Source organism: Pinus tabuliformis, chromosome J (genome assembly GCF_031772625.1).
Source record: "Pinus tabuliformis cultivar Carrire ecotype Pingquan chromosome J, CPIR1, whole genome shotgun sequence".
Classification (NCBI taxonomy): Eukaryota; Viridiplantae; Streptophyta; class Pinopsida; order Pinales; family Pinaceae; genus Pinus; species Pinus tabuliformis.
The window spans coordinates 424,771,309-424,784,843 of NC_142295.1; positions in this window are offsets into that span (position 1 = coordinate 424,771,309).

Genomic DNA, 13,535 nt, shown 5'->3' on the forward strand with positions numbered 1-13,535 from the left:
AAACAAATAACAATGGCTTAAATCTTTTATTCACCCTTTAACAATAAAGAATAATAAATGAAATCCTTAACACCTGGCTCACTCATATATAAAGAATAATACAGAATTCATACTAACAAATCTTTCTTTCTCTCTCTCTATATATGTGTTTGAATTCTGTATTGTATATATATATATATATATATATATATATATATATATATATATATATATATATATATATATATGAAATCGTTAACATTTGTCTCACACATATATAATGAGTTATACATAATTCTCACACAGATATATATATATATATATATATATATATATATATATATATATATATATATATATATATATATATATATATATATATATATATATATATATATATATTGTTGGGTGTGTTATATTGGGCATGATGGTTTTCTGCCCATGGTATTTTGTAGATCTGGTTAAGGGAACTACGATTATGTTCTAATCCAGAGTTAACGGATTGGGGTTTATGGATGCTTCAGCATGTATATATATGTATTGTAACATTGAAAGGAATATAATGAAAAATCAATCTGTTAGTCTTGGTTTTGGGATCTAGGGGAAAATCTTTATGTATATCTGTTTTATGTTTTATTCTCTCACCATTATTTATTTTCAGTTTTCAGAATTTGTATGCAGGTAATTTCTGTACGAGGTTAAAACCTACATATATATTTGAATTCGATATTATTGTTTATATATTTGTGAGAGAAATGTTAACAATTTCATTTATTACTTTGTATTATTAAAGGGTCAATAAAGGATTTAAGCAATTATTATTTGTTTTCATCACAATCACTAAAACCCTCTGCTTTTGAAACCCTATCCAACCACCATCCTTACCCCTGGCCATGGTCAAGGCTACCAGTGGGGGTTGACTCTGTTGAGAAATCAATGCTTATAGGAATTAGGGTGTGATTCCTCTTTCTTGATAATTACTTGTGAATTATGTTGGTTTCTTTTACTTCTTTATTAGTTTATCTTTCATCAAGCAATTACCAAATTAAATGTATATGAGGACCACAAGAACAAGAGACACAAGATGTAGGCACGTAGCTAGGGCAAAACCCCTCCAATGGTGAAAACCTAGTCCAACTCTTCCATTAGTAGATTCAAATTAAGATGAGACAGTCCAAGACTATTTAGACCTAGACACAGACCTCCTCCAATCACCAAGTCAACCCTTCCTCCTTGTAAATAACTTCTACAAAAGTCTCCAAGTGTCAGCTTCCCAATAACAACTACAATCTAGAATTTTTGCCCTCTAGCAATAGATTTTCATCCCCCAACTACAGAATTTTGGATCTGCAGTAGATTCAGAATTTCAACCCCAAGAATTGCGCAAAATATTTGCATGTGTGAGAGATAGTAGCCCAATAACTTGTTTTAGGTCTTCCCATATTCTTTCGTCCTTCTCCAGCTATTTCTCCCGTTTTTCTAGTTCTCTTCCTTGTAGATCGAACTTGTTGAGTCAATGATACAAATAGGTCGAACTGCGTCTCTATATATAGCCTTTCTGCTGGGTCAAATTGCCCTAATGTAGGCCGAATTCATGAAGACAAGGCCGACTTGGTGTGGAGGTGACAAATAACCTTTTTGACTCAAAAATAATTATTTTTACATGATATAAAATCCCCAAAAGGGTCTAATAAAAATGACAATGACTCTAATGTCTCAATACAAGTCCTAGGATCCTTCAATGGAGGCTTTGATCCAGGAAACATTAACCTAAACATGAAACCCATGCTTTAATAAGTCATTTTCTCTAATAATAAAATTACTTTTTGACAAGTACAATTATGAAGGCTGACACTAGTTACATTCTTCAACACTCCCTCTTAACTAGGGAGGTATTCATAATTACATATATAATGGCACGTGGAAGATATCAAAATGATATGAAGTATGAAGAGTTCTAGCACACAGAGTGCTATAGATTAGATATCTGACCAGGGTATTCTAATCGAGTGGGACTAGGTGAACTCAAGCTTTGGCCACTCTAGGTACCATCAAGCTTTTAAGCTATATCTTCAACCCAAGGATCTAGGTGTGTATCCAAGGCTAGAGATCCATGACCAACGCCACCCTCCCTACTTCAGGATCTAGACATCAATACATAGGTCAACCATATGTCATCCCAAGCATATTGCCATAAGATGCTCCATCTCTCCCTTTAAATTAAATTTGTAACATCAACCAATTCAAACATGCTTCTAAAATATTCAAACTTCTTATTTGGAAGAGATTTCATCAACACGTCAGCTACTTGTTCATCTGTCGGAATATATTGTAGCTTCACGACCCCATCTTGTACCAAACTCTTAATGTAGTGGTACTTGTTGTTGATATGCTTTGTCCTTGAATGGAATGCGGGGTCTTGAGACATCTTGATGTTGCTTTGATTATCACAATTTATCACTGTAGGATCCAAAAAAATTCCAAACAAATATGACAAGAGTTTTCGTAACCAAACAACTTCTTTTCTTACTTCACATGCAACAACGTATTCTGATTCAACACTACTTAACACAACATGATCTTGTTTTTTGCTCATCCATGAATTCATTGTAGATTCCAAAGTGAAACAACCACTGGTTGTGCTCCTTCCATTAGTCTCACTACCACCCCAATCGAAATCGATGAAACCTGTTAACTTGAATTCCTTTCCATCATACTTTAGTCAATGATGTATTGTGCCATGTAGGTATCTCAAGATATGTTTGGCAACTATCCAATGGTCATGACGAGGCTCCAACTGAAATTGACTAAGAAAATTTACATTAAAACATATATTGGTTCGGGTATTTACTAAGTGCATAAGAGAGCCCACCAAAATATGGTAGCTAGTAGGATCAACGAGACTAGAGTCAGAGATTCTCAACTTCTTGAGATTTGTGATCATGGGAGTAATCATAGGCCTGGAATCCATCATATCGAACTTTTGTAGCATCTTGATTATGTATTTAGCTTGACCAAGATATATCTTGTTGGAAATACTGGGGGGGTGAATCAATATTCCTTTTCAATTGTTATTTTTACCAGTTAAGTCATTTATATTTAGAACACAAAATGAACAATAGGAATAAATGCTTTTATTAATATAATCTTTACAATAAATCAGGTACAATATATATATAAGGTTCCAATCTGTTGCAAAGCACCAACTTGGTCTTTTGTGAGGCTCCAACCTCTAGGGCACCAACCCTATCTTCTCAAGGCACCAACCTTGTGTTTAGGAGCACCAACTCCAAGGACACCAATCCTTCCAATTCTGAGGCACCAACCCCAAGGGCTCCAACCCTATCTTGTCAAGGCACCAACCTTGTGTTTAGGAGCACCAACTCCAAGGACACCAATCCTTCCAATTTTGAGGCATCAACCCCAAGGGCTCCAACCCTATCTTTTCAAGGCACCAACCTTGTTTGTTTGAGGCTCCAACCTCAGGGCACCAACCCTTTGGGCTCCAACTCATTGCTATATTTTGTCTAGATATGTTTGATAGTAATTCTCTGCTCCCAAAATCTTCTTCACTGAATTATGTCAATCTACAACTTCATTGTAGTCTTCATGCTACATCATCAATGACAACCTGTCTTCATATGAAGGAGTCTTCACAACTCTTCATATTGCCCACACAGAGTCTGCAAATTTACCTCATGATGATTTCAAATAGCCATCGTGACCTACAATAGTCTTCACACAACCTCAATGTGTCTACAATGAACTGCACTAAGCTTTCCAAGGAACAAACACACAAATACTTCAACGTTGGTGTTGTCTACTGCTCCCTTCAATTAATGACTGATGAAATCTTACTTGGTTGGTTCGAGGTCAAACAGATCTTCGTCTTCCACTGGCCCTTTCGGCTTCCTTCTTCCTATTGTGACCTTCGGCTTCCTTCTATCCTACTGGACCTTTGGCTTCCTTTTGTCCTGCTGGACCTTCGGCTTACTTCTGTCCTGCTGGACCTTTGACTTCCTCCATAGACTTCCTTCTTCCTTCTTCCTGTTGAATATCGAGTGAGAAAGAAGCTAGCTGTAGGTCCAGCAGGACAGAAGGAAGCTGAAGGTCCAATAGGACAGAAGGAAGCCGAAGGTCACAACAGGAAGAAGGAAGCCGAAAGGGCCAGTGGAAGATGAAGATCTGTTTGACATCGAACCAACCAAGTAAGATTTCATCAGTCATCAGTTGAAGGGAGCAGTAGACAACACCAGCGTTGAAGTATTTGTGAGTTTGTTCCTTGGAAAGCTTAGTGCAGTTCATTGTAGACACATTTGGGTTGTGTGAAGACTATTGTAGATCATGACGGCTATTTGAAATCATCATGATGTAATTTTGCAGACTCTGTGTGGGCAATATGAAGAGTTGTGAAGACTCCTTCATATGAAGACAGGTTGTCATTGATGATTTAGCATGAAGACTACAGTGAAGCTGTAGATTGACAGAATTCAGTGAAGAAGATTTTGGCAGCAAAGAATTACTATAAAAAATATCTAGACAAAATATAGCAGTGAGTTGGAGCCTAGAGGGTTGGTGCCTTGAAGGTTGGAGCCTCAAACAAACAAGGTTGGTGCCTTGACAAGATAGGGTTGGAGCCCTTGGGGTTGGTGCCCTAGAGGTTGGAGCCTCACAAAAGACCAAGTTGGTGCTTGGCAACAAATTGCAGCCTTATATATATTGTACCTGCTTGATTGTAAAGATTGTATTAATAAAAGCATTTATTCCAATTGTTCATTTTGTGTTCTAAATATAAATGATTTAACTGGTAAAAGTAAAAATTGAAAAGGAATACTCATTCACCCCCCCCAAGTATTTCTAACAATTGGTATCAAAGCCAGTACCTTCACTCAAAGCCTAACAGCTTGAAGGTTGATCATTAGAACACAAATGGCGAAGCCAAGGAAGAAAGTATCCAATCCTCCTAAAGATGTATCTCTCTCTACCACTGAAATAGAAGTCAATCAATTTGTGAAGGCTCCATGGTTCAATGGAAACTTTGATATATGGGAAGCAAGAATGAGTAATTTCTTAAAGACTCAAGGCATTGAAGTATGGGAATTAGTAATTATTGATAACATGATGAATGGAGAATCCAAGGAGTACAATGCAAAAGCAATGAAGGAAATCTTCAATGGGATACCAGATTCTATAAATAACAATTTCAGAATTTCAGAATTTTGGACCTGTAATAGATTCAGAATTTCAACCCAAAAAATTTCCGAGAAACTTCGTACATGTGAGAGATAGATAGCCAAATAACTTGTTTTAGGTCTTCCCAGCTTCCTTCATCCTTCTCTAGCTATTTTTCTCTTCTTTTTTTTCTTATGTTCCTTGTAGATCAAACTTGTTGAGTGAGTGAGACAAATAGGGCGAATATATAACCTTTCTACTGGGTTGAATTTCCCTGATATAGGCCAACTTCAAGGGGAAAGGCCCGACTTGGTGTGGAGGTGACAAATAAGTTTCTTGACTAAAAATTAATTCTTTTTACATGATACATAAGCCCAAGAAGGTTCTAATAAAAATGAAAATGACTCAAATGACTCAATACAAATCCTAGAAGCCTTTAATGGAGGCTTTGACCTAGAAAACATTGACCCGAGCATGAAACCCATGCTTTAATAAATCATTTTCTTTAATAATAAAATTTATGTTGGCCAAGTACAATTATGAAGACCAACATTAGTTACATTCTTCAACAGACTCGTCCCCACCCCGCCCCATCTCATAGATCAAGGTGTTCAAGTCCTTAATCGCACAATTGACAAGAAGGCCAAAACTTTGCCTCCATGCTTTCTAAAAGAGCTTCAAGAAGTTCTTGAACTCACCATGATTATAATCACTTTTCAAATGGTCCTGAAGCTAGTAGAAATAGGATTGATCAAGAAATTTATTGGGTTATGGCCCTCTCTAGCCATGACACTCTTGATTCAATAAAAAATATGATGCAATTCTTCTACATAATTTTTTTTTTTTCATCTTTCTCTTTGAATTAAAGGAATATAGAGATTTTATATTCAAATATGCACCATATTTTTATGGATTCAAAGGAATATACTTGAACATATGGACCCCTAATTTTAACCCTAAAAATGATCTTCCCTCAGCTATTCAATTTTGGGTTTTCCTCCCTCATCTCCTCATAAAATTTTGGAATGAAACCAGTCTTCAGGTTATTGGGAATGCCTTGGGAAAATACATTGATCAAACTAAACCCAAAGAGTCATTGTTCTCCTATGCAAGGATATGCATAGAAGTGGATTTGGAAAAATGACTCCTGGAAGCTATTAAATTACACTTAGATAGATGGAATTATTTTCAGCCCATGGATTATAAGACACTCCCTTTCCAACTGTTATTGTGTCATAATTATGGGAACTTTGCCAAGAATTTCCCTAAAAAATCCACAGATGCGGTAGTGCCACAATAATATGAGGAATTGTGGTAGTAGGAAAGGAAAATGAAGAACAACAATAGATAATGAACTTCATCCTTGAAATTGTATCATAGTCCCTCTTCTTTCGCCCCTAAACCATCTTCGAGGCCTGAAAAGGAAGGAAATGATCGTGATAGTCATATCCCAACAAAGAACCAATAAGGAAAATAAATAATAATGAATCAAATATGCCCATAGGAAATACGCCCTACTCATCACATAACAATATAAATTTATCTTGTATGAAGAATCTATTAAATTAAGCTTAGATAGATGGAATTATTTTCAGCCCATGGATTATAAGAAACTTCCTTTCAAACGTTTATTATGTCATATGTATGGGAACTTTGCCAAGAATTTCTCTTAAAAAGCTACAGATGCAATAATGCCACAAAAATATGAGGAATTGTGGCAGTAGGAAAGGAAAAGGAAGAACAACAATAGATAATGAACTTCCTTGAAATTGTATCACAGTCCCTCTTCTGTCGCCCCTAAACCATCTTCGAGGCCTGAAAAGGAAGGAAAATGATCGTGATAGTCATATCCCAACAAAGAACCAATAAGGAAAATAAGTAATAATGAATCAAATATGCCCATAGGAAATACCCCCTACTCATCACATAACAAATATAAATTTATCTTGTATGAAGAATCTAACCCTATTTATGAGGTGAATATAAATCACCCCATTATCTCTGGACAAGATGTGGAAATCACAATTATGGAAGAATTTCAAAACCCTTTTTCACTTCTTGGAAATCAAGACATTCATTTAGATCAAGAAGAAGAATAAATCCATTCACCCTTCAAAGTGTTTTTTCCTCTAGTGTTATCTCTCAATGGGATGATCCCTATCAAGAGGATAAGCAAGTTGAAGAAGGAACTAAATTAATAATTTGTAAGGGAGAAAACACAAATAAGAAGAGGGTGAAAAACAAATAAGAAAGCTCAGGAACAACAAGAAGAAAAATATAAAGACCTAGGTAAGCAACATGTCCTAGACAATTATGGCATGGGTCTTAGAATCACATGAAATCGAAGTGCAATATACCCTCCAGCATGAGGGAACAACAAGATTTCTAGCAAATGAATAAATAAATCTTCTAGAATTGTCGGGGCCTAGGTAGCAAAAATAAGGTGGTTCCATGAGGGAGCTATTAAAATTAGAGAATACAATGGCACTACTTCTCCAGGAAACCAAACTAGGGACAAAATAAACTATTAATTTTTGCAGGAAATAGTGGAATGGTAGTGAAGGGAGAGTATTCAAGGTCAGAGGAGCCATAGGGGGGTATTTATACAATCTATAATAGCAAATTGTTGAGGTTAGACTACAATACTAGTACTCAATGTTAATTGTTAATAGGTTTGGTTCATAACAACATGGGTGGAATTTTCATGACAATGAACATTTATATGCTAATCAATCATAGAGAAAAAGTCGAATCCTATGTATCTTTGATGAGGATAAGGGAATTAGTACATTGGTGGAATTGTATAATAGCATGGAATTTTAACACAATGATTCACCCAATGGAGAAAAGGAGATGTAGTATCATTTGAGACCCATTTTTAGAAAATACATAGGACCTAATCTCTTTGTTAGACTTAAGAATTTCTAAACCAAGCAAGGAAATACACTTGGACCAACAAAAGGATGGGTCTAGGCCATATTGTAGCATAATTGGATCACTTTCTTATCCACAACAAGTTTCTTGAGAGGAATGCTTCCACCTTCTCTAGAATCATTCCATGATCAACAATAGATCTCTAATAAATATCCATGATGATAAATAATTACTGAACTATGGCCCTCATACTTTTAGATATAATCCTCTTTGGTTGCAAGAGGAGGAGGTGAAATGAATCATTACCAAAACCAGAATATATGGATTAAAGGATCTCCAATATTCATTTGGGAGTAGAAACTACACCTTACAAAATGGGCCTTGAAAGGATGGGCTAAAATATCTTACGCACAACTAGCCAAAGAACTACAAGAGTCCAAAGAAAATCTAAAGTGAATCCAAGCTAGAATGGAGTTAGAATAGATTATCAATTCCCTATTTCTAGAGGTAAAAGAGGAATTCCAATCATAACATGAAGCCCTTAGAAAGGAATAGACTACTCAGAGAATCAAATCTAAGAATCTTTGGCTAGATAAAGGAGATCATAACATAGCCTATTTTTACAAACAAGCATGGGCCAAACAATGAAGAAAATACATCTAGGAAATCAAGAACACCAATGGGGTTACTATCAATAATTTTGAAGAAATAAAAAAATAGCAATTAACCATTTCAAATATATTTATACAAAGTAGGAAGGAGCTTCCCTCAAGGAAACAATTGAGATGCTAGAAAACATCCCCATAAAAATATTACCAGAAGAGAATGATTTCTCAATTCGGGTACTGAAAGAAGAAAAAGTCAAACATAGTGTATGAGAGATAAATAAGAAAAATCACTAAGATTGGATGGATTCTTTTTCCATTTCTACCATGATTTTTTATCACACCATCAAATTTTACCTTCTAAGAAAACTAAGGTATGTGCAATAATCCTTATGAATGGGGGAAGCTTTGAACTCTATCCTCTTATATCTCATTCCAAAGGAAACAAAACCTTCCTGTTTTACAAGATTTAGGCCTATATCACTACACGATGTTTCATATAAAATAATGACAAAATAACCATCAATAATTTGAAACATTTACTGAATCACCTTGGAAGATGAAGGGAACTTCTTGGAAAAGAGGCAAATAATGGACAACATAATTCTTGTGAAGGAAGCAATTCACTCTAGAAAATTCAATAAGGACAAAGGTATGGTAGTCAAGATCAACTTGGCTAATGCTTTCAGCTGATTTCAACTCTCCTTCCTTTTCAACATTCTAAAAAAAAGGGTTCTGCCTCCAATTTCATGTGTTGGATCTCCTCTTGTATCATTTTTCCGTGGATCTTACCTTTGGTTAATGAAAGAGAATCCTCCTTCTTCAAAGCCACCAAAGGGCTTCAATAGGGCTTCCATCTCTCCCTTATTTTGTATATTATAACGATATACTCACTTTTTGGGAATATTGTTGTCATTGATGTTAAACATAGGTGGAGACTAAAAATTTCCAATATAAATATTGGAAAATTAAGATTGTTGAAAATATTATTTTTGGAATTTTGACGTTCAATATGGATACCCTATATTTGAAGGAATTTTTACTCTAATTTCCTAACTCAAATTGGAGCATAGGATATATGGTTGGAAATTTTATTCAGAGACTTTTCAAATTGTATATGATTCAGATTGGATCATTATATTTTTTGCCATCCACCTCGATGCATTCAAAGTGGAAAAAGTGGAGGAATCAATTCACGAGATCAGTTTTATCGGTGGGACCCATTTTGGAAAAATGGGGTTTGAAACCTTCCAGGATTGTCTTGAGGCATCAAATGATGTTTTCTGGGGGTAAAAATCTGGTTCTTTAAAGCTACACCTTTTCACGCTTTTCTAAACACAGAGATATTTCGAATGGCACAAGAAGCTCATTAATCAAAGTCCATATTCGAAAGTTATGCCACTCAAAAGTTGACCTTCCTATTTTCACACCCATAAATCAGGAGGATGCCGCATCAACCCCCATTATTCATGGAAAAGGGTTTAGACACGTGATTATGATGTAAAAGACTCTTAAAGAGTCTATATTGTAACTCTGGGTAAGAGTTAAGGTATTCAAACTTCACTGCTGGTAGGTTATCGAGTTGTGTTATTATCGAGCCACTAGGAGGAAGAGGCATTCCATTCTTTCGAGTGAATTTGTTCCATAACTGAGAAAAAATAGCCAGGAGGATAGGAGGTAGAGCACATAGAGAGGATTTATGCACTGTAGCAGCTAATGGGCCACAGGCCATACTTCTTTGTACTTGTATCCATATTTCCAGACAAAGAAAGAGAGCGGAGCAACTTATCCTTCCAGCTAGGTTTTCTCCCGAAAGGGTTTACCAGAGAAAATATTGTGTTTTATGTGTGCGTGAGATTTTATTTTTTCATTCTCTATTTTTTGCATAATTTTCATTCGCATGCATGCACTATTAACAGTAGATCTAAAGATAAAAAAAATCTAATAAAACTGTAATAGTGTAGAATTTCAGATTTTTTATATAACATTATCAAATATGTTGTGATGAACTGTCCAGTGGAATATCCACAGAAGTCTACAAATCATATTGTATCAAAGCAAGTTTCTTTGGGTATTTTGTGGAGATTGTCAGGGGGTCTAGATTGGCGAGGCTGAAAATTGTAAAACACTAATCATGGTCGATGAATTTGTGAATGGCCCTCATGATCCTGCAGAGGTGAGGTTTTTGCTGCTGGAACAACAAGTCGCAGATTTAAATCACAATGTAAACCTCCTCATGGCGGCCTTGAGAAATAAAATTGGGATATTTGGAAAATATGGGGGTTCAAATTTAGAGACCAAATTAGAAGGGGGATCGGGAGATCGGGAAGAAATGGAGAACCAACCGAAGGAAGAACCCGAAAAAGATCAACCTAGTTTGAGTTTCATGAAACAATTGTAGTTATTATTTAAAATGGAAGCAAAATTCGATATCAAGCCATATCATGGCGAGTTCGATACTTTGAAGTTGAATCACTAGTTGCAACAACTGCAAGTTTATTTTAGTGTCCATAAGGTTGAGGAGGGACAAAATATTTCATTTGCATGGCTGAAATTAGAGGCCCATGCATTGAATTGGTGGGAGAGCCACACAGAGACCCTGAGGTTGGAGGTCGAGCCTCCATTGACTAAGTGGGAGAACTTCAAAATCCTCATTAAGTCACAGTTTTACCCTATTGGGTATGTAGAGGACTAGTGGGTCTTGTGGCACTACTTCAGGCAAAAGTTAGGCTAAAGCATGTAGGAGTACACCACAAAGTTCAGAAAGATGGCCATAATGCTAGGTATCTCCCCAAAGAACCCTGTTGTACTCCTCAAGTATTTTGGGGCTCAACACTTCCATTTGCAGGAGCAAGTGATCTTGTTCAAGCCCAAATAAGTGAACGAGGCTTGTGTGAAGGCATGGTACCTGGAGAACATAGGCTTGAAGAGAGCACAATCAAGTGAATTAATGTAGAAGGAGAAACAAGATGCTTCTAAGGAGAGGAAGAATAAGCAAAAAGGGGGAAAAGATAAAAATACGACAACCACAACACATCAATGCAAAGATCCCAAAAACCACTACAACATTGATGACCATACATAAGGGAAGTGTTGGAAGTTCAAGAGCTAAAAGAAACTGAGTTGAAAGAAACTCAGACGTGGATGAGAAGATCATCGATATGTCAGTGTATAAGGAGGTGAATCTAAGTATCCTTCAACATCAGGAAGAGAAAGAAATGATCAAACTCTTCCACATAAATATATAGGTCAAGAAGACCAAGATTGATTCTCTGTTTGACTCATGATCGAAGACGAATCTCATTGTAGTAGAGTTGGTCAAGAAGTTGGGGTTGGAAGTTCGTGATAATACAAACCCATATCCACAAGGATGGGTAAATAAGGATGCAGAGCTGAAGGTAACAAAATAATGCAAAATTAGATTTCCCATCCATGTCGATTTTATTGATGAAGTAGAACTAGATGTGGTTCCCCTTGATGTACGTGGAGTCATGTTTGGGAGTCCATACATGTAGACGCAAGATGCAACATTCATGTGGACAGCTAACTGGTACTGGCTCATTAAGGATGGAAAATCGTTCATCATCAATGCACACAAAGGCAAGTAAAAAATTTCACTGTTGAGTGCCAACCAAACCAAGAAATTGATCAGTTCCAACACTAAATATTTTATTATTATTTTCAAGATAAAATCAGTCTGCAGATGAGTTAGTAAGAGGCAAGGCATCCTTGGAGGGGTGTACTAAGAAACAAAAACATGAAATGGAAGAGTTTCTACAAGCATATAGGGATGTGTTCTGAGAGTCTAAAGGGTTACCACCTAAGAGGGAAGTGGAGCACGAGATCCAACTATTGTCAGATTCCCCATTGCCAAACATTGGGATGTACAAGCACTCTGTTATAGAAGCAAGTGAGCGAAGAAACAATTGCAACAATTGTTGGAATAGGGTGTCATTCAACTAAGTACATGACCATGTGGGTCACCCATAATCATTATGCCAAAGAAGGATGGGACTTTGTTGATGTGTATTGATTACAAGGCACTGGGCAAATCATGCTCAAGAACAGATACCCCCTGCTTAGGATAGATGAAAGTTTGGATCAATTGTGGCCAGAAAAGTACTTCACCAAGCTAGACTTAAAGTTTGGATATCATCAAGTCCAAGTTAAAGAAGAAGATATATGGAAGACCACCTTCAAAACCAAACAAGGGTTGTATGAGTGGTTAGTCATTCCATTCGGCCTATTCAATGCACCAACTATGTTTATGAGATTAATGAATGTTGTATTGAGCCCTTTTATATATTCATTTCTTATTGTCTATTTGGACGATATATTGGTATACAGTGCTACTTGGGAGGAACGCATCTCACGTTTGACACAGGTGTTGGAAACATTAAAGAAGCACCAGTTGCATGGAGCCATTCACCCATGATGCATACAAATAAGCATATTCAAAAGATGAGGACTTCAAGGAGGTGTTTCAACAGTTTTAGAGTCAAATTCATGTGCATGATGGTGACAAAATTGTTGACTACTATCTCCAGGATGGGTTACTCTACAAGATGGATAAGCTATGTGTTACTAAAGGTGAGAGATTATAGCTGATTAGAGAGGCTCACACCTCCAAGATGGCAAGGAATTTTGGTATAGAGAAGACCATGGCTAACTTGTAGAGGTATGTTTATTGGCCCAAGATGTAATATCAAGTAGCTAGGTTCATAAGAGGATGCATGGTTTGTTGTAACAAAAGGCCTAGAAATAGGAAACAGGGTCTATACCATCCCTTCATTGTACCTAATCATCCTTGGGAAAGCATTTCCATGGAATTTATGGGAGGTTTACCAACAACTGGGAAGGGACAAGACTACCTGTTTGTGGTAGTTGTGAGGTTCAACAAGATAT